This window comes from Macrotis lagotis, chromosome 4 (genome assembly GCF_037893015.1).
Source record: "Macrotis lagotis isolate mMagLag1 chromosome 4, bilby.v1.9.chrom.fasta, whole genome shotgun sequence".
NCBI lineage: Eukaryota > Metazoa > Chordata > Mammalia > Peramelemorphia > Peramelidae > Macrotis > Macrotis lagotis.
The window spans coordinates 158,487,690-158,509,366 of record NC_133661.1 but is presented as its reverse complement, the minus strand read 5'-3'; the positions used below and the strand labels follow the sequence as shown (position 1 = coordinate 158,509,366).

The following is a 21,677-nucleotide window of genomic DNA, read 5'->3' as shown; positions in this document are numbered from 1 at the left end:
ATCTCTAATCTGGTGAAACAGAGAAGGTCAACACAAAGTGCTAGTAATCAGATAGCAGTTTAATTAATTACTTTCATTGCAAGCAACAGATTTGAAAATTGGAATTTCTTCATCTTGCTACAATGGAAGCAGAAATTTTATATATGATCATAAGGGGAAATAGAAGGGGGAAGCTGAATCATAAGAACAATCATTTTGGGGGCTTGAATGATCTTTCCAGGACAAGTCCACCAGTGCAGAACAATATGATTACAGCAGACATAACCATCCAGGAAGTATAACACAGATGTCCATCCTGTGGGAATGACCAAGTTGATTCTTTAGTTTTGGGGGGTGCAGAATAGTTCATATAGCTTTCTGATTTACTTCATTTAAAATAGGCAAGTATAGGTCAGGGGAAGAATGTAGGATTGTAATTGCTCCAGTCTGCTTTGTTTTCTCTGCTTCCCACACTAGTCTGCCTATGAAAACAGAGCTCTGAGTAATCTAAATTATGAGTATATTCATTATACATACCATGTATGATATATTTAATATATAATTATGCATAAGATAATATATCATATTAAATGATGTAAAAATCATAATTCTCTTTTAATGGAGGTGAGGAAAAAGTATATTCCAAACTTGTGGACAGTCAGTAAAAAGAAGCAGAAGGAGATGAAATATAGCAGGAAGAAGAACAGCAGGAAAGTCAGTTTAATTGTATCATAGAGGCTGTGCAAGGAATGGCCTTGAGGCTAAGGCAAGAGAGTAGATGATAAAAGAGTGTTATGAATGGAGGGCAGGAAGTCTGGGAAAGAAATACCCCCCCCCAAAAAAATACTCGCACTCTTGGAAAAAGCCTCAGTTACTCTGCCTTAGTTACAACTCTGCCATGATCCTAGAGTTACAGCTCTACCTACTATATACATATGGTATATAATTTAATCCTCCCAAGAAACCTATGAAGTGGGAATTGCTTTTACAGAAAAAGATCAGAGAGTTTCAATAATTTATGCAGGGTCACGTAGTTAACTATTAAAGAACTCCAACCTTGGTCCTCTGATTCTAAGGATGTGCTGATCAATGTTTGACAACTCTAGGGGGAAAAAATGTAGTAATGACACTCTTTAAAGTTCAATCTGCATTAACATTTTCTCTATCATTTGCTTAAGTCTGGACAATGCATAAAAAAATAATAAATAAAGCACATTTTTCATCACAGAAGAGATTTTCTGTTTCCTGCTCAACTTATTTCCAAAGTCATTTTTATTTTCTGCTCAATCCTTTGCTGTGAGTCTTGGCTGTCTTTTGGAAAAGTTGAAAGTTGAACTGCTCTCAGATATCCCAGTTAAAATTTACTAGAGAACTAGCAGGAGAAGTATTAACAAAAGTTTAACTGTTGGTTTCATTACTCTGGTCACGGGTAATAGACATGTGGATTCCCAGAGCTCATAATTTTCAAGATCACAGTGAAATTAAAATTTGTGGTAGGTTGAAGGGAAAAATGATTCCATTCACAAGAAGTTCACAAATATTATTAACACCCTGAGATTTGGCAGAGTTAATCCAGGTGGTAAATAGCCAGATGTGGAAAATATAAATGTGGACCTACAATTTCTGTTTTCTTGAAGTGAGGAACTACCTTCAGTGGAAAAAATACTGGCTTTGAAAATCAGACATGTGCTGGAGGCAGTGAGTATAGGCTCTTAAAAGCCAATTATTAAATTTTTAGTGTGATTTTTGACATCACAGAAATCAAGAGGTACTATAACTTAGGACTTGATTTATTTTATTTTATTTTTGTTCATTGCCTAGACATAAAGAAGTGCTTGAGACAGTATTATTAACACAATTAATTATTAAAGTGTGTCAGTACCTGTTTTTGAGATCTAGCTTTTACACATTTATTGGCACATCTTTGGAATCAAGAGGATATTGGTCAAAGTCCCTATTCTGTTCTTTAATAGTTAATTGTGTGTCTTTGGACAAAACTCTTTAATCATTATCAGTAAAATGAGGATGATAATATTTTCAATTCCCACCTCATAGGATTATTGAGATAATTAAATGATATACCATATGTAGGGGGCCTTAGGCTCATGGGATTTAGAACTTCAAGGATTCAAAGAGTTTTTCTATTCCAACTGTGTCATTTTTTCAGAAAGGCTGTGATATATCCAAGGTAACAAAGCTAATAGGTGGTGCAGTGGATAGACTATTGACAGAACCGAATTCAAACACTTCTTTGGACACTTTGCAATTGAATGTTCCTGGGCAAATCACTTAATCTCTCTCAACCTGAGATTATCTATAAAATGGGGAAAATAATAGCACCTACTTCACGAAGTTGTCAAGACTAAATCAGGGGAAAAAAAGACTAAATCAGATTACTTCTGTAAGGTTCTTTGCAAACTTTAAGATACTTTATAAATATTAGCTGTTATTTTTATTAGTATAATAGAAAGATTCCCAGATTCAGAGATTCAGGCTCTGGGGTCAGAGGAACTGAGTCTGACTCTCAGAACAGATAACATCTAAGTGACAGTCACTTAACCTCTCTGAATTTCAATTTCTTCATCTGTAATATTCTAGAATTGAACTAGATTGTTTCTCTAAATTTATTATCCTGTGATATTGATCTTGAGAACTGAATTTCAAGCTCTATTATGATTCCATATCCATTCCTCTTTCTGTAAAGCTTTGAAAACTTTGAAGCACTACAAGAGGGTAAATTGTTATTATTTTTGCTTCTATTATCATATTAAAAGCTAGAAAAATAAAGTTTTCCCTACCTGCCTCTTTCTGCCATGCTGACTAATTTGTTCTGGCCTAGCCTATGTTGGAAACATAACCCATTTCAAAATTCATGAGATGACCAATAACAAGAATTAAGTATACAGATTTCAGGGTGGTGGGGCATAGAGTAATAGTTCATTCCATAAGCATTTATTAAGCACCAAGAAGGGACTAGACTCTATAGATGCAAATACAAAAGTGAAACAGTCAGTCCCTAGATCAAAGAACTTACATTCTATTAAGGAAGACAATATACTTGCATAAATGTTATTTATATATGTGCTTATATAGAGAAAAAACCATATGGATACATATACAATAGGCACACATGCTTATATTAATGTATACATATGTACAAATAAATACAAGGAAGTCAAGTGCAAGGTAATTTAGAAAACTGGGCTCTAGCATTTGGGTAATCAATAAAGGTTTCATTTAAAAGATGTCACTTAATTTGTTCTTGAAGGGAGGGAAGTACTCTAATGAGGCAAAGGTGAGGAAGGAATATATTTCAGGCAAGGGAGACAGTGGGAGACAGTAGGAGATGGAGTGCTAGGAGAGAAGAACAACAAGAAGTATTTTGGGTGGACCATCAAGCACAAGAAAGGGAGTAGTGTCTAATGAAACTGGAAAGATATACTAGAACTAATTTGCAATTATTTTTAAAAGTCAAACAGAAGAGTCTAGGGTTCAAACCAGTTAAGAAAGTAATATAGATTAAACTTAAAAGAATGTCACAAATAGGTGTCTTCCCCCCCCCATAAAAATATTAATTATTTATGAACACATTTCTTAGAGTTTCTATTTTTACATAGAAGCAATAGCAATATACATACACACACACACACACACACACACTCTCTCTCTCTCTCTCTCTCTCTCACACACATATATATTTAGCTATTTATATATGTGTGATGTTCTGTGCCAAATCTAATGTGACTCAAGAATATTGTATATTACATATGGGTATTTCCATGATTTGGCAGACAATGTCTTTCAAAATTTCAATTCTGATCTTTTCATCAGGAATACTTTGAAATCCTCTATTTCTTTAAAAAATCAATTTTTCCCTTGTAGGATTATACTTAGTTTTGCTGGATGAGTTATTATTGGTTATAAGCTTCTATTTTTCACCTTTTGAAATATTGCACTCCAAATGCTTTGTTTCATTATAGTGGTTTCAACTAAATCTTGTTATGATACTATGGTTTCTCCATATTTAGATTTATTCTTTTTAGTGGCTTTTTTTTTGTCTTTGACCTAGCATATCTAGAGTTTACTGTGATGTTTTTTATTTTCAATTTGATATTTCTTTCAGGAAGTGAGCAATAGCTTTTTTCTTTCTATTTTTAATTTGCCCTCTACTTCTAAGCGATCTAGAGATTTTTTTTCCATGACTTTTAAAAAACTTGACGAATTGGTTCTTTGGGGGTTATATTTTCTTTTTTTATAGTATTTTTAAAATTTTTCTTTTCTAATTACAATTAGAGCTAGTTTTCAACATTCATTTTTATAAAATTTTCTCCCTTCTTCCTTTCCCCTCCTCCCTCCCCAACATAGCAAGCAATCTGATATAGGCTACACATGCACAAACATGTTTAAACATATTTCCATATTAGTCATATTGTGAAAGAAGAATCAGAACAAAAAGAGAAAAACCAAAAGAAAGAAAAAAAAATAAAAAAGGGGAAAATGGTATGCTTTGATCTGTATTTGGACTCTATAGTTCTTTCTCTGAGTGGGAATAATATTTTCCATCTTAAGTCTTTTTAGGATTGTTTTTGATCACTGTATTGTGAAGAAGAGCTAAGTTTATTATAGCTTGATCATCACACAATGTTGCTGTTACTATGTACAATGTTCTCTAGGTTCTGGTCACTTCACTCAGCATCAATTCATGTAAGTCTAGGTTTTTCTGAAATCTGATCACTTTTCATTTCTTGTAGAATAATAGTACTCCATCACATTCATATACTATAACTTGTTCAGCCATTCCCTAATTGATAGGCATCTCCTCAGCTTCCAACTCTGCCACCACAGAAAGAATTGCTATAAATATTTTTCAACGTTCATATCCTTTTCCCTTTTTTACAATCTCTTGGATATAGACTTAGAAGTAGTATTAGTGGATCAAAGGGTATGAATAGTTTTATAGTCTTTTAGGAATACATAATTCCAAATTGTGCTCCAGAATGGTTGGATCAGTTCACAAGGGTCCAATGATTCTTACATTGTTTTTCGATCAATTTTTCTGGTTCAGTTATTCTTTTGCTATGGGATCCCTAACATTATTTTATTTAATTTCAGTCTTTTGACTTTTTTATATTTCTTTTGTATGTTGAAAGTATATTACACCTGACTCATATTTTACAATGACTACCTTTCAATGTAACCCCTCCCAATGTAACCTCTCCCAAAGCCTAGGCTTTAATTAAATCATCCACAATGGGATAGGGTGGGGATATAATGAGATGAAGAAGGTGGGGGAAAAAAAGGAGCCTAAGTACTCTCATTATAGGTCTGAAGCCAGTCTGGTCTCCAGTGATGACAGATTTTTGATCCAGAGCATATGAATTCCTTGATGGAGAGTGGAGATAGTACCTCAGTTCTGTTTTGAACTGATTAGCATTATTTATTTTTAGAAAAATTTGTGCCAGTATAATGGTAGAAAAGAAAGCTAGATTATTAGGAGACCTGAATTCTAATCTAATCATATCACCTATGTTAACATCACCCTTTATCTCTCTGAGGCTCTGATTCCTCATCTATAAAATATAGGAATTGGATTAAGTGCTCTATGAGATCCCTTCCAGTTCCAATGAGTACTCTGCACTTATCTCTGCATCCTATTTCAGCATCCCCTCCCCCCCACCCATTCAAGCATCACAACCTCTTCCTCCAGGAGTCTAGTACCTTTTTATTCCGCAGGAACCCAGTGATGATGCATCGTGACTGAGCATGTCTCCACATTTCCCATTCATTCTTTCAGATTCCTGCTCTGGATATTTCCCTACTCCACATCTGTCTTCTAAGTGAACTTGGGTCACATACATGTTCCTTTCTCTCAGGGCTATACTCAGTGACAAGCTAATCTGATAAATTAATTTAATTAAGATGTTGTAAACTGATAGTAACTCTCAGACAGTATTTTTCACTTGAAATAGATTTTAAATTAAAGGAATGATTCTAAGGAAAGAAATTTCAGATCCCAGAGTCAGTGCCATTGGTCTCTTTGCATCATGGACTCTGCATCATGGCATCACAATGGATCCTAATACTATAGTCTAGGTTCTATCCCATGTGAGCTCCCCATCCCTCCCATTTCCTTAGCTCTTCTTGGGTAGGAGTCCCTGAAGAAGAAGCTCATAAGAATTGCTTCTCCCTAGCTCTTCTGCTATAGATACTGAAAAAAATTGTTACAGTTCCAATTCTCAATTCTTAAAACTTCATTTTACAGCTTTGAGTCTAGGAATAGGTCTCTTCTGGAAATTTTTCAGAAAATTCTATTTCCCTTTGTATTTCATATCCAAAATTAAATTCATTCTCTTCCTCTTCCTTCTGTTTGAAAGGCTGGAACATGGAGAAATAAGTTCCCAAAGTTTCTTTTTTTTGGAGGTCAAAGATTTGGGACTTTCCAGTTCACTCTCTACTTTTTAACTGCAACTCTGTTTGATTTGAACTACTTGATTTGCCCTTTCCTCCCACCCACTCCTATCCTTGCTTTTCCAGCTTCCTCTTGTACATTATCCTCCCTCCATTAGATCATAAGCTTCTAGAGGACAAAAAGTAAGCTTCAAGGAGCATGAAACTGTCTCTCTTTTTCTTATTTATATTCCCAGCACACTCTTTGGCACATGGTAGATATTTTAGAAATATTCACTAATTGAATTGAAAATTAAATTTCTCCCTAGACAACTATTTCTCCTGATGTTCATATTTGTATTAATCACACCCCCATTCTCCCAGTGACCAAGACTTAGAATTTGAATCATCTTTGGTTACTATCTTTATCCAACACAGTTATAAAGTGTTGTTAATTCTTTCATAAGACCAATTAAATTCAGTCTATCCTTTCTGTTTTCAAAACAACCATTCTAATCCTGAATATTTATCCTTTTTGACTTTAAGAGGTAGAACTAATTTGAACTGCTTTCAGGGGGCAGCTAGGTGGTACACTGGATAGAACAAAGGCCCTGGAGTCAGGAGTTCAAATTTGACCTCAGATACCTAGCTGTGTGGCCTTGGGCAAGCCACTTAATCCCATTTGTCTTACAAAAACCTAAAAAAAAAAGATAAATAGTTTAAACTGTTTCCAAGAGTAGGGTGGAAGGAAGGTTGGTTGTTCTCCTTCTCCCTCAGCCATCATGGCATGACCTCTTTGACACCTCTTTCTTTCTGGGTTTTTTCTTTCCTGATATTTAGTGAATGATTATTCCAATGTAAAAGTGTCCAGGTGACTTGATGAAATTGGAAGGAGCAGAAGTACCATGAAAGTTCCCAGAAGAGGTAGGAGGTGAATGGCAGCAGTAGTAGCAGAGTGGCAGAGGTTGATGACAGAAGTTATCTTCATTGGGAGTGGAAAAGCACTTTAAAGATAAAAGATCATGGGGCAATGGTCACCAGAGGAAAGTAAGCTTCAAGGAGTGTGATACCTCAAAGTAGAGAGGAATGCATGCTATAGATTCTAGAAAGCCACTGACCCTTGGAGTTCATCTCATACCTAAGGGAAACTTCCTGAGGATTCTTCAAAGGGGAAAAAAGGAATTTCTAAGGCATGATTTGTGAGCTACCCTTTTACCACAAGTGATCTTTATACATCCACCTCACTATCATTATTGTGTTGTTCCCATGGACTCTCCTCCCACAGTCCCTATTTTTATTTGTGGAGAGAATGCTTTTGGGTGGGTGGGAAGAAATGCTGTTTTGCAGAGACTGATCATTGTTACTATGCCTTCTTTGTAACTGTCTTTTCTAAAATCTAGTTGAAGCTATTTGGCTGATTGTTGATAGAAAGTATAGTTATGGGATTTCAGGAGTGAAAATGCTAGAAACATATCCCCTCAAGATGATCCCTTTCATCCTGAGATGCTAGGGGTTGCCATATTGTGGGGACTTAATCAGGATCATCATTTTTATCTCACTTGAGCCTCACAAATCCCTATTAATGAAGCAAGTACTAGTGGCATCAATGTCCACATTTTCAGGTGATAAAATTGATTTGCCCTTGGTTAACAGCTATTGAATATCCAGGGTGGAATTTGAACCCTTCTAAAAGACACAGCAGTCTCTCAGATACATAAATATGTTCCAAATGAAAGAATGAATAATTACAGGGAGAACTATCTTTCATTTCTTTCCCCAAATTTCAGTCCATCCCCCTGAATAATCTTAAACTTCCTTTAATAATTCCAGTGTTTCCCTTTTGTTTATTCTTCTCACCTGTGACTGACTGTGTTTGGCCACTCTGCTTGACTGGGTGACCTCATTTTGCTGAGAGGGCAGAGCTCTCAGGGATTAAAGTTTTGGGGGCAGCTCAGTGCCCTATTTTCTGCTTAGTGATCTTAGAGTGTGGGAGGCCGGGAAAATGGGGACAGAGAAGTAATAAGAGAAGCAGCAGGAAGCTAAACCACTCCTTTCCGCATTTCTACCACTGTGCTACTTGCTAGAGAAAAGGCGGGGGGATAAAGGTGAGAATAGATCTTCCCAATCATGATGGTTTCTCACAGACAGACCTGGGAGATTTGAGGAAAAGGTAGCCCTTCTGGGAATGACATGGAAAGACAGCATGAGGGCTTGGAAGAAGTTTAGGACTTGGGAGTCAGAATTATTTTTTTTTTTTAGTTTTTGCAAGGCAATGGGGTTAAGTGGCTTTCCCAAGGCTACACAACTAAGTAATTATTAAGTTTCTGAGACCGAATTTGAACTCAGGTATTGCTGATTCCAGGGCGAGTGCTCTAACCACTGTACCACCTAGCTGCCCCAGGAGTCAGAATTTGAATCCAAATTAATGGCTTTATGATCTTGGACAAGTCACCTAAATGAACCTTAATTTCCTCATCTATTTAATAGGAATATTAAATTAAGATCTCATTTGTCTCGTGGAAATTGTTTTGAGGAAAGCATAAATGTGAGTTGTTATTATCAATGTTTGGAGGCAAATCTACCAAGAGACTCCTAGGCCAGTTGTCTCCAAAGTAGAGTACATGGATCCCAATTCCATGGACATGGTGATAAAAAAGATGAAAGAAGAAAATATTAAAGCCTCCAAGAATGGGGTTTCTCATTTTTATCTCAAAATTTAAAGATGTATTGCTCTATTGATATTTATTACATTAATGGACACTGACACTTTCCTTTGGTCTTTTGTCAGATGGTTATATGTTGCATTGAAACTCCCAATAGCTGCAAAAACTGAGAAAACTAGAAGGTAAACAATTTCTTCATAATTAATATGAGAACTGAGCATACTCAGAAACTGGGGCATCTCTGGGACATAAGAAGAAAGACTTTTGAATTACTCTAATGCCCTATCACTTGGGTACTCAGACATTCTGGATAGTTTGGATTAGCTATTTCTCTTACCAGGGTCCCTTTAATAATCTAGAAAGAAGATTATCTTTACTTACCCATGACTGGCCCTGACTTGAAACCTATATTTAGTACTTTTTCTCTCATTTGATTTCCATTCTGACACCCACCTACCCAGGATAGCAATTAGAGATAGGGCATATTGGTCTACAGGAGTGAGCCAGCCACAATAGACTAGGTGGAACTGGACCGGGTTCACATGCATCCAGGAGCTTAGGTTTAGAGATTCAGGTAGTACAGTCAAAAGAATGCTAGCTGCAGACCCAGAAAATGGGAGTTAAAATCCCATATTTGACTCTTAGCTAAAGATAATGACCATGGTCAAGTCATTTAACTGTTCTTGGCTTCTGTTTCCTCATCTGTCAAAGGATTTGTAGAAGGGTTTGCACAATGCCAGTTAGGGAGGCACAGATATATTTTAGTGATTGGGATTTACATACATGCACATGTATGTGTGTGTACATGCACATGCATGTGTGTTTATGCACACACGTGCATACACACTACTAGAGATCACTAAAATACATGATCCCAAAGATTCCATCTAGCCTGTAATTCTAAAGTTTGTTTCCTCCAAAGTATCCCTCTCACCAACCATATGGACTTTAGTATATGTCTTGGGATTTTTAGGAAAAGTGACATACTTTTCTAAGATGCTCTATTATTTTTTATTCCTCATAGCTACAATAATAATAATAATAATAATAATAATACATGGGAGTAGCACTTTAAGATTTATAAAATGTTATATGTGCATTTTATATAGTTCTGATACTTATATTTATAATATCAGATACTATATATAAAATGGGGGTGATAATACCCAAGATAGAATGTAAACTTAGGTTTTTTGGTTACTCCAGTTCCAACCCATACATACATTATTCCATTCTTCCATCTACTTGCCTGAAAAATGATTTGGAATTGGTTAGGAAACCTTGGGAAATCCAAGACTTTCCCTGCCTTTATTCCACCTCTGATATCCTCTTCCCAGGTTAAGAGACTTCATTCTGATGAATGGGAAACTGAGAGTAAACATTCTCTTTTGCCTTTTGTGATTTTTGCTTTATAGATATGCTTGTCTATGGGCAAAAGCCTGGACAAAATGATCTCTCAAATGCCAACTGAAAGTGCACAAGAATTTTATCTTTATGAGTAGCATCAAAGTAAAAACTAGTTGAGCCTTTGACTTAAAGCTCTGGGCCACAAGAAGTTTATAGGCAACTCAGCTTATAGTTATTGTCCCTTATAAATCTTGCCCTAAGGGTTCAGGGTAGAGGCTGTTGGAAAAATGGGAAAGGAATATTAGAACCTTATGGGGCTCAGCCTCTGACTGCCTCAGGTCCAAAGTCTGCTACCCACTGAAGGTTTTTATTTAGACAACTCTTGGGGATTTTCAGGGGATATGACATAATGCCCATTACCCTCATTGCTAGTCTGTCTCACATGTGCTACCTACCTGGAGTTCCTTGTCTATGAGTCTGCCTCAGGACTTGGCTTGAAATTGGAAGAGTGAGGCATAAAGCCCAGAGCTCTGTTATAGCACATTACAGGAGTAACCCAGCTCCAGAGACCAAGGGTTGGGGAGTTAATAGGATAAGAGCCTAAAGCTGAACAACTCTTTTGATCCAAGCCTGAAATATTTTTCCAAGCTGTTCCTTACAACCTGGCTAGAGATGTGAATAAACTTGGGAGAAAAATATAAACAGAAAAATTCAGAAAATAATTCTTTAGTCTCTGAAGTTTCCACCCCCACGAAGATTTGAGTGACATAGATTTAAGGGAAATGACCATACCTGGACCTTGAGTTTTTGGCCTGCTCTCTTAGGTGACTTCATCTGCCTTTTTCTCCCCTAGCCAATGTCTCTCCGATTTTTTTTCCATTTAAAAAAAATGAGAATTCAATTTTGAGACTTTGCCAGCATGCTAATTTTATGAGCCAACTGAATTATCCATAATATAATTTTGTTTTTCTCCTGACTTTTCCATTGGTAAAGGGCACTAAAAATGTCTTGTGTATATTTCTATTCCCCTGACTCAGCCCTCACCCCATTCCTATTTTTAAAAACAACAAAAAATATTTCTCCAAGGCTTCAAAGTTTCTCTAACTTATGTGTCGGTAAACCTAGCTTTAAAGGCCAGTTGGAAAAAAGGTAAACCATTTGGAACAGTGGGAAATCCCACAGAAAGAAGGTAGATAGCCCTGGTAACCATCTTCCTAACTTAATGAAGTTCCCTTTCCCCCCAAGACCTGGGTGATTTAGCTTTGAGGGAACTGTCCATCAATGAACATTCTGCTGTTCTCCTGGGTGATGTCTTCTGCCTTTTGCTTTTTTTTTTCATTTCCTGAGATGAAGCTCTATCAAGAGGTTTTGATGTCAGTCCTGATTGAGCTGAAAAAGGCAGAGGGCTCTTTAACATTCTGGTTTGAAGGAAATTGAGCAGTGGTGTTGACATTTGGACAAAGCTTCTTTTCTAAACCTTAAATACTTTTTTTTTGCAGCTCTCATCTCCATGGCACTGTCTGTTAGTTGCATTTGGATCTGTGATATGAAGAGTTGTTTGGCTTTCAAAAAGGACACGGAGAGAGGAGGTAAAAAGAAGTAAAAAGGAGGCTTCCATTAGAGTTCTAGCAATTTATAAAGGCACCCTGGTCAATCTTGGGAATATGTACTTGGCCACTTACAAAGGACAAGTAAGAATGTGTTCTCAGAGAGTAGGGAAGTCAGTGATGTCACTTGTCTTTTCACCAGCTGCTTTTCACCATCCAGTTTCTGCCATGACCAGAAATTCTGTATTAGTTTTCTATCTTTTTAAAGCATGATATACAGACCATAGAGTGGTGTGCTTTCGAGTTATCTAGTCTAATGTCCAAATAGTGTGGCATTGTGGATAGAATGCTGGACTCAGGAAGATCTGAATTCAAATACTGACTATTGGTTGTGAGTCTATGAGCAAGGTAATTAACATTTCTTAGCTTTATTTTCTCATCTATAAAATGGTAACAATGCTTCCTAATGATGGGTACCTAACAGAGTTGAAAGGCTCAAACTTTGCAGACTTTAAAGCATTGCATAAAAATCAGCTCTTCTTATTGTGTCCTTACTAAATAGTAGGCTCCACAGGGACAGGTTCTGTATATCAAGATTTTGCTTCTCTTTGAAGCCTTTTACTTATTTCCTGGAACAAAGTGTTGAATGAATATTTAGAGAGATCAAGAAGTTTCATAGTAATCTAAAGTAGTAGCTCAAGACACTATAGATTTTATTGTTAGTATATATATACATATACATATGTGTGTGTGTGTATATATATATATGTATATATATATATACATATATATATATATATATATATATATATATATTAAAAAGGTGAAATAGGAAGGGAGATAGATGACATGCCTATTTTTTTCTTTTTGACCCAGATCCCTTTGCATGTCAAAGAAATCTTGAGAGTCAAGGAGCCTTCTCATCACAGCCCTGAGAGGTTGGTTTTGTTTGAGGTGTGTGTGTCGGGGGGCGGGGGTGACTCAATAAAATAACTTTTGGATTTGTAGACTTACAATGAAAAGTATAACAATCACTAAAAAATAATTTTCTTGGACCTAATCAAATAATTGCCTCATATGTAGTTATTGTCCCTTATAAATCTTGCCCTAAAGGGTTCAGAGTAGAGGCTGTTGGAAAAATGGGAAAGGAATATTAGAACCTTATGGAGCTCAGCCTCTGACTGCCTCAGGTCCAAGGTCTGCTACCCACTGAAGCTTTTTATTTAGACAACTCTTGGAGATTTTCAGGGGATATGACTTAATGCCCACTACCCTCATAAGAGCTTCCTATAAACAAAAGGAGAAACTGGCTAAAATAATAGACAATTTTATATGAAGACATTCTGCTTACTTTTTTAATTGATATTTTTATAGCCATTTTATATTGACATTCCTTTTTTGCATTTTTAACTTCAACAATCACATGGGCTGCTTGCTTGAGTATGGTGGCTTATAACCCTTAACTTTGCATTAAAAGAATTGTAGTTCTTCCTGTTAGGGAGAGGCTTTCTAGGTACTATAAGCTATGGTAGGAGAAAGTATCAGTTAACATCAATGAGGCTAAGAAGTCTTAAGATGCTAAATATTGCAAGGCCAGCAGATGATAAGAGAAAGTACTTCAGTAATCATGAAACTAGTAAGGATACTTAGAAAAAATGACAGACAGAGTACAGATACAGAATACAACAGAGAAAAATGTGATCACATCATCAGAGAATATCCGAAGTGTCAGAAATATTTGTTTGTCATATGTCCCTGCATATGGACCCTCTACATATATATCCTTGCCACATGTGTTCCCTTTGTGTAATATTCATATATGATATTATTACATGTTTCCATATCAGATGTTCTCTTTATGTATGCATTGGTGGTTTGGGAACCTGTGAGAAAATGTACACATGGTTATATGAGAACTTTTATGCTATTTTTAGCTATGCTATTTGATTAAATATCATTGTTTTGAACTAATATACATCTTGGTTGACTGATAAAAATAAATATATTGGTAGAGGCTTATGAGTTATGATATTGAGCTGGTTCTGATTCACAGAATATCTTGAACTTGATGTGACCTTCTGGAGCTCATATGAAAAGGGAGATCTTTAGCACAAATGCATATTGATGAAAATGTTACATATAATTGCACATGTATAACCTTTCTCAGTTTGTTTCCATTACAAGAAGAGAGGAGGGGAGAAAGGGAGGGATAGAATTTAGAAGTCAAAACTTTAAAAAATGTTAAAAACTCTTTTTTACATGTAATAGCAAAAAATAAAATATTATTTGAAAAAAATGCATATTGAGACAGAAATTAGCAAGCTTAGAGAAATGCTTGGAAAAAAGAAGAAGCTTGTAGTAAGATATCCCTGCTTTTCTTCTTTGATTATCTTTTGGCCTTCACTCTACTTGGTTTTCTTTTGGATGCTAGGTGCTAAGAATAGAAGAATTAGGGAGTGAGGGCAGGACAAACACAGTAATAAAAAAAGATTATTGAGATTAGTAAGTTTTTGACATTAATTCATAAAGTTGCTACAAAGTACTGTATATAAATAGTTCACAAACATCTATTATATACTAAGTATTTGGCAATATACTATATATTGGAGAAAGAAAGAAAAAAAAAGAAAGGTCAGCCATAACATAAAATCTTCAGGGAGCCCAGATTTCTATTTCCCTACTTTTTGGTCCCTAATTAGTTTTCTTTCTTTGGTCTAAGGCTAAATGACTTCTGACTTTCCCTTTCAAACTTGATTTCAGAAAAGGATTCCATAAATTCATTTGACCTAATTATCTATAAAGAAATTTTACAAAATGGATAAAAAATGTCAATTATCAAGATATGAAATTAGATGAGTGACCCATAAAATTCATCTTTTGGGAAACTGCATAGTTCTTTTAATGATCCCAAATTTCTTCCAGGAACAAAAGCCCAGCATTTGGACACTAATAATGATGTTCTAGTGAAGATGCATGTCTGAGAATCATGGAACATTCTAGTCTCTGAAGATTAGACAGTGAGAATTACGGAAAGGTAAATGCAGAAGAACCTGGTGGATGTGAACAGGTTGCAACACATTATAAATACATATATATATATATTAAGAGAACATTTGTTATATTGGAGGGACCCACTGTGGAGGATTTACAGGAATAGTACCAAACTGGCAGACATAGATGGTTTATGATCTGGGAGCATCCTTACTGATGAGATCTTGGACCCATTGGAGCATCAAGTAAATTTTTTCTTATTGAGATGGAAATGACTGATGAATTTTAATTTGTTACCTCTCCCTAGGGGATCTACATTTTAATGAGAGGTATGGCCTTATTTTGTTGACTCTAAATGAAGTTTTAATTATGAAATTTCTGGCATCAGTAGATTGGATGGAAAGAGAATGTAGTTGGACTGGGGGTGGGGAGACAGAGGTTGAATAACTTCTACATGTCCCTGAAGTTACATCATGCATGCAGAGCTATATTCTGTGAAGAGATAACATTTTGCAAACAAAATTCTCCCCCTCAGTTCATCCCTATTTTCTTTCTCCTTTTATCTCTCCCAAATCTCAGTTAAATATATGGATAGATATTGTCATGCAAATAACATCTTGTTGAAACTGGCATTTGAGTCCCTGATGAGTCTGTGATTACATTTCAATAGACAGGTATATGTCTTGTTTAGTCACATTAAAAATAAATCACTTGCCCATACACAGTTGATGCACCAATCTGTTTTCTTACCTTGCTTTCCAGGAGCAAACACTTTAAAAAGGGAACTATGCTCAAATGAGATAGAGAGAAAAAAAAGGGGCTTAATAAATTTAAAATGGCCTTGTTATGTTTAGCTGTCCCTCAGATAAGAGAGGATATTGAACACCAGAAAACATGTAAATTATTTTTTAAATTTGGACTTTAATATATTCCATGCAGTATATTCTATGTAGTAGAGAGAAAATCAAACTAAGAATATGGAAACCTGAGGTTAATTATCCCCCCCCACACCAAAAATCACTCCATTTCTCTGGGCCATATTTTCTTCATTGTAAGAATTAGATATTTCTAAGGACCCTTCTAATTCTAAAATTTCTATGATTTTCACAGATTGAGGTGGAAACCAAAATATATGAAAATTAGAAGTGTTAGAGCTTATTTGAGAGACCTTCCCATTCATTTTATAGATCTAAAATCTATAGAAATGAAGTATTTGTTTGAAGTCACATAAAGGTTGAACTTAGATTAGAGAACTCACGTCCCCTGGCTCCTAACTCAGTGCTCTTGAACAAAACCAAAGTTTTAAGTATCCCAGGTTATGTGTGTGTCAGTATGTAATGCACATGTATGAATATATACATGTATGCATGCACATGTGTGCAAAATTGTCCTTTCTATTCTGTTGAATGATAGCTTGGAATTGGAAAATCCTATCTATGTCTGTATGACTGGGGAAGTCACTTAATTCTTTATGCTCTTCAAGGCTATAATTTTCAGGGAAGGTACTCCTTCATTGGTAGGGGGAATTTCCTCAGGTAAGGGCTCCCTATATCAATTGATGTCCAGATGCAATCCTTCTCCCTTCCCTATTTAATAAACAGAATTGGAAAGAAGTACTGTATTTGAAATTAAACTATTGGAATAGAGTTCTAGCTCGAATACTACCTGTGTGACTTTGTGCCAATTGCTTTCCTTCTTGGGGCTTCCATTCTCCCCTTTTTAAAATGAGGGAGTGAGACTAAACAATTAGTCAGGTCCTTTCAGTTCTTAATATTATAACCTGAACTCTACTTTAATTCATTACACAAATATTTTATAAGATCATAGATTTGGAAATGAAAAGAGTATGAAAGACCATTGAATCCCAACTACCTTATTTTTAGACTGCTATAGTACTTTGTACTGAGGTGTGATAGAAAGCCTTCTTGACTCCTAGTCCCAGCTTATCTCCTAGACCAGAGGTATCAAATGTTGCCAAAACTCCTGAGTCTCCCCTTCCAACCAAATTAAAATGTAGTTGGGAAATGTTTAACAAAATAAATAAAAATGGAATAGAGCACAGATATTACTAATTTGTGGTTTTCTAAAACAATATGTGGCCTTCAAGCATTTGTTTCTATTTGAGTTTGATACCATTAGATCATACCATCTCTGTTTAGTAAGATCCTGAGTTATCAACAATCATGGGGAAAAATACTCTGAATCACTAATAATTAGAAAATGCAAATTAAATAATGTTCTACTGCATACCTATCAGATTGGTAAAGATGGTAAAAGAGAAAAATGATAAATGTTGGAGTGATGATGGGAAGACAGTGCACTATCATGCTCTTGTGGAGGCATGAATTGGTCCAGCCATTCTGAAAAGAATTTGGAACTATGCCCAGAAAGTTACTGAACTGTGTATATCTTTTAACCTCTCTCTATGTCACTACTAGGATTCTAATCAAAAGAGATTTTTTTAAAAGAGGAAAAGGATCTATATGTACAGAAATATTTGTAACAGCTCTTTTATGGTAATTGAAAATTGCAAACTGAGGGATCATTCTCTTTGTAAAAGGGATATTGGTATATGAATTTAATGAAATGTTAAATCTGGCCATTGGATACAGGTGACTCTGGAGGAGAAAGTGAGAGTGAAAGGGTGACACCTCATCTTAGTCTTGAAGGTAAAAGTGAAAGGGTGACACCTCATCTTAGTCTTGAAGGTAAAAAAGAATTTGAAAGGTACAAGTGAGGAGGGAGTACATTCCAGGGATGATGTATCTCCAGGTCAAATGTATTGGAGTGGAGTTGGCAATTGGATTGGGGAGAATAGATAGGCCAGTTTGACTGAAATGTAAAATTCATGAAGGAGAGTGGGGGTAAAATAAGGCCAGATGAGACCAGATTGTAGTAGATCTTAAATGTCAGGCTAAGGAGTTTGTGTGTTTCATCCTGGAGACAATTGTTGTTCATCCTTTGAAGAGGGCCAAGGACATCAGGAGGGTGATGTCTTGACTTGAAAATGAATTGGATTTAAATAAGGCAAAGCTCTGCAGTCATCAACCTCATTCTCTCCTCCAGAGTAATTGGAGTCTAGAATCAAGAAATAGATCAAGATGACTGGCAATGGACTCTGATGCAGTGGGAGACCTTGGTCTCAGTTTCCCCTAGACACTATACATTCAGTGACTAAAGGCTAAGTACAAACTGAGACAAAAGATGGTCCAATTATTATCATCACAAAAATATCCATCTGGAAGGGGAAAGACCCTCAGAGTTTATGATCAAAAAGAAAACAATTGCAATTTACACTCATTCTAAGCCATCAAACCCTAAACAATGAGTCTCAAGGCTTGGACTTGGGGCTATAATTCAATGAGTATCATTGTCAAGAAAATTCCAAAATGGGGTCACAGGACTGAATAGCAAGAAGTATATATATATATATACATACATGCATACATATATATATATATATATATATGCATTTTCATTGCTTTATTGTGTGTTTCTAAGATTCATGTACCCCTACTGTTTTAAAAATGTTTGTTACAGAGTAGCATGAATATGTGTTGTATGTATTTTGAGTCAGAGAGACTATGTTAGTTTAATTTTGGATATGTTGAGTTCAAGATGCTCTAGCAGGACATTGAGTCAGAGAGGACCACTCAAGGAGAGAAGGATCACAACGCACCATAGAGTATGGAAAACTTCACAGTAGGACAGCGATTAGGCCTGAAAAAATTGATTTGGGAGTCTTCTGCATAGAGGTAATAAGTGATTGCTCCACAGGAGCAAATGAAATCATCAAAGAAGTATTTGAAGAAACCAGAAAAGAGAACCTAGGACAGCGATTTGGAGGTCATACACTCCATGGATAGGAGGAAGAAAAGAAGTCTAAAAAAGGATGGTTCAGCAGGTAGAAGAACCAAGAAAAGAGCAAGGTTGTGGAAATCAGTTGAGAAGACAACATCCAGAAGGAAGTAGGCCTTCTCAGCATGGTCAAAGGCTACCAAAAAGTTAAGAAAAATGAGACTTGAAAAGAAGGAAAAAAAAGACTGTTTGATTTTAGTTATTTTAAATCATTGTTAACATTTGAGAAAGCACTTGAGACCTAGAATGGAAACCAGGTCACAAGAATTTGAGTAATTAGTAAGTAAGTGGTGAGAGAGCAAGGTATGGAGAACTCCTAGCTTAGCAGTTAAAGGTAAGAGAAATGTAGATGATAATATTAAGAGGTGGCAAGGTCAAGAAAAGAATTTGGAACCATTAAAAATGGTAGGTCTTATTCACACTTCACATCAAAATTGACCTTGCAAAATGTCAGCCCCAATTTTAAAAAATAGCACTACATTCACTAGGTGAAGGAGAGTTGGAGGAGGAGCCAAGGAGAACAGAGGACACAGAAGGCTTGGTCCTTGCCCTGGAGATCTTCAACATAATAATTGTTCATTTTTATAGAGCACCTGGCATAGGAAATTTCATTTGACCTTACCAAGACACCTGTAAGGTATATGTTGAGTTTTTTTAGTCCCATTTTGCAGATGAGGAACTTGAGGCTCAGAAAGGTTATGACTTGCCCATAGTCAAGCAGATAAGTATCTAAAGCAAGAATAAAGCTCAGATCTTGTTGACTACAAGTCTAGTATTTTATCCACCATATAATATTGTCTATTAGTTGGAGAAACAGTAGCAATATAAGAAAATGTTTTTGAAACATTTTTTTCAAGTGTGAGGACACAAATATAGCCTAATTAGTGCCTCTAAGGTTAGAAGAAAAAGAATGGAGATGAATCAAGAAAGTCTTCATGAAAGAGGTTGAAGTTTTAATTTCTGACATAAATCAAAGCCATTAGTTGAGGAATAAAGTGTCTTTAAGTGGAGATAACAAGGTACCAAACTGCCCCCCTGGGGGATGTCCAGTGGATTTTCCCAACTCCAAAATCATTCAAAAGTATCTTTTATCTTTGGGAGCAGCAAGGCCCACTCTTGAGGTAGCAAGTCCTGGTCATAGGAACTCAACCACCCTCAGCAATTTGGGCAAGGAAAACCACTTCATTCTGGATGTTTTGTCCATGTCACAAATCCCCATGGAAGGGGGCAAGGACGTCAAAGACCTAGATCCAGTTTGATGTAGATTCCATCACAAGGCAAGACCTCAGGATGGGACTTAAAAATTTACATCATCACAACCCAATCAATGCTATCTTGATGGGAATGCCACTGACATTCTGACAATGTTAGATCCTTTAGGGAGTGGCAGGTAATAATACATTTCATATTAACAATTTCTATCATTATGTTAATAATATATTAATAATTTTCCAGCAGATGGAAGTGAGGAAAGAATGGATTAGGATAGAAAAAGGAGAAGGGCATTTCAGAAGGTTGAGTAGAAGGGAATAAGGAATTTTTAAAAAAACCTATAAAATGAAAAGAAAATGCTTGAAAACAACCAAATTTGATCTAATAAAAAAATTTACAAAGTGGCAAGGGACAGCCCATGTTATTAGTTTCCTGCCATTAAAATATAACTGAATTTGCACAGTTTTATGTTTCTATTTCATTTCAAAATCAGATGGGGACTAGTCTCCTATTGCCACCTTCACACACATATACAGTATCCCATATGGGTCAAGGCCCGCCAATACAGTTCTGTCTAGCTAACATCTGACTGTGAGATTCATTCCTTTCCAGGCTGATTCCTCTCCTTTGGGCTTTCTTTACCAGGCCATAGTAAACTTTTATTCTGGAATCCACTATATTATTTCTCATATTAGAAATATTTTGTAGCCAATGGTATGCTGATTAATGTTTAGAAAACATCTAAAATAAAACATGTAAATACTTTTGGGTTCAGTTTGCATTATTAATATTTTGTCTATCTCTTACCTAAATTTAAACAAATAACAAAATAATAAATCAAACTCTTATTTTGTAGTGTTTTCCAACTTCTGGTGTAAATGGGCATCTAGGTGGTACAGTAGATAGAATGCCAGGCCAGTAGAAAGGAAGATCTGAGTTCAAATCCAGTCAAAGATATTTACTAGCTATGTGATCCTAGGCAAATCACTCAATCCTGTTTATTTCAGTTTCCTCATTTGTAAAATGAACTGGAGAAGGAAATGATAAACCATTCCAACATCATAGTGAAGAAAACCCCAAAAGGAATCACGAAGTGTTGGACATGACTGAAAAACAATAAAAAAATTTAACAATCTGAAATTCTGGAGCTTGCCCCAACACATTCCTGATCCCAACCTTGGGGTTCTCTCTTTGATTGCCTGATTGCTTCAAGAACCTCCATTTTAAGGGAGAGGTCCATCACAAGTTACATGTTCATTCCTTTCCAGGTTGCATTGCTGACCCATGTCCTCTAACTTACCACCTTCTCCTTTCACTTCCTTTTTATGTGTTGTCTTCCCTCATTAGAATGTAAACTTCTCTTTGAAGTCAGGCTATTTTTTTTAATCTTGAATTTTTATTTTCTGGTCTTAACACTGGACTTAGAGAATAGTTAACACTAGATAAATATTTATTTATTTGATTTGATTTAGATGTTTTAATTTTGTGTTTCTTATAGTAAAGGCTCAATCATTGTTCTTTTTTTAAATTTTTATTAAAGATATTATTTGAGTTTTACAGTTTTCCCCCAATCTTGCTTCCCTCCCCCACCCCCACCCCACAGATAGCACTCCGTCAGTCTTTACTTTGTTTCCATGTTGTACCTCGATCCAAATTGGGTGTGATGAGAGAAATCATATCCTTAAAGAGAACA

At 35.8% G+C, this 21,677-nt stretch overlaps 1 long non-coding RNA gene across 2 annotated transcripts; it reads left to right on the top strand.

The window, feature by feature from the left end:
- The first annotated feature begins 1,401 nt into the window (after positions 1–1,401).
- On the top strand, positions 1,402–21,352 carry LOC141521691 (uncharacterized). Of its 2 annotated transcripts, none has more exons than XR_012478041.1 (5): positions 1,402–1,472; positions 9,155–9,211; positions 11,876–11,965; positions 12,800–12,861; positions 14,846–21,352. It is a non-coding gene; the product is annotated as an uncharacterized LOC141521691 (long non-coding RNA). The 2 variants fall into 2 exon arrangements; XR_012478040.1 differs by having other exon boundaries at positions 1,413–1,677.
- The last annotated feature ends 325 nt before the right edge of the window (positions 21,353–21,677 follow it).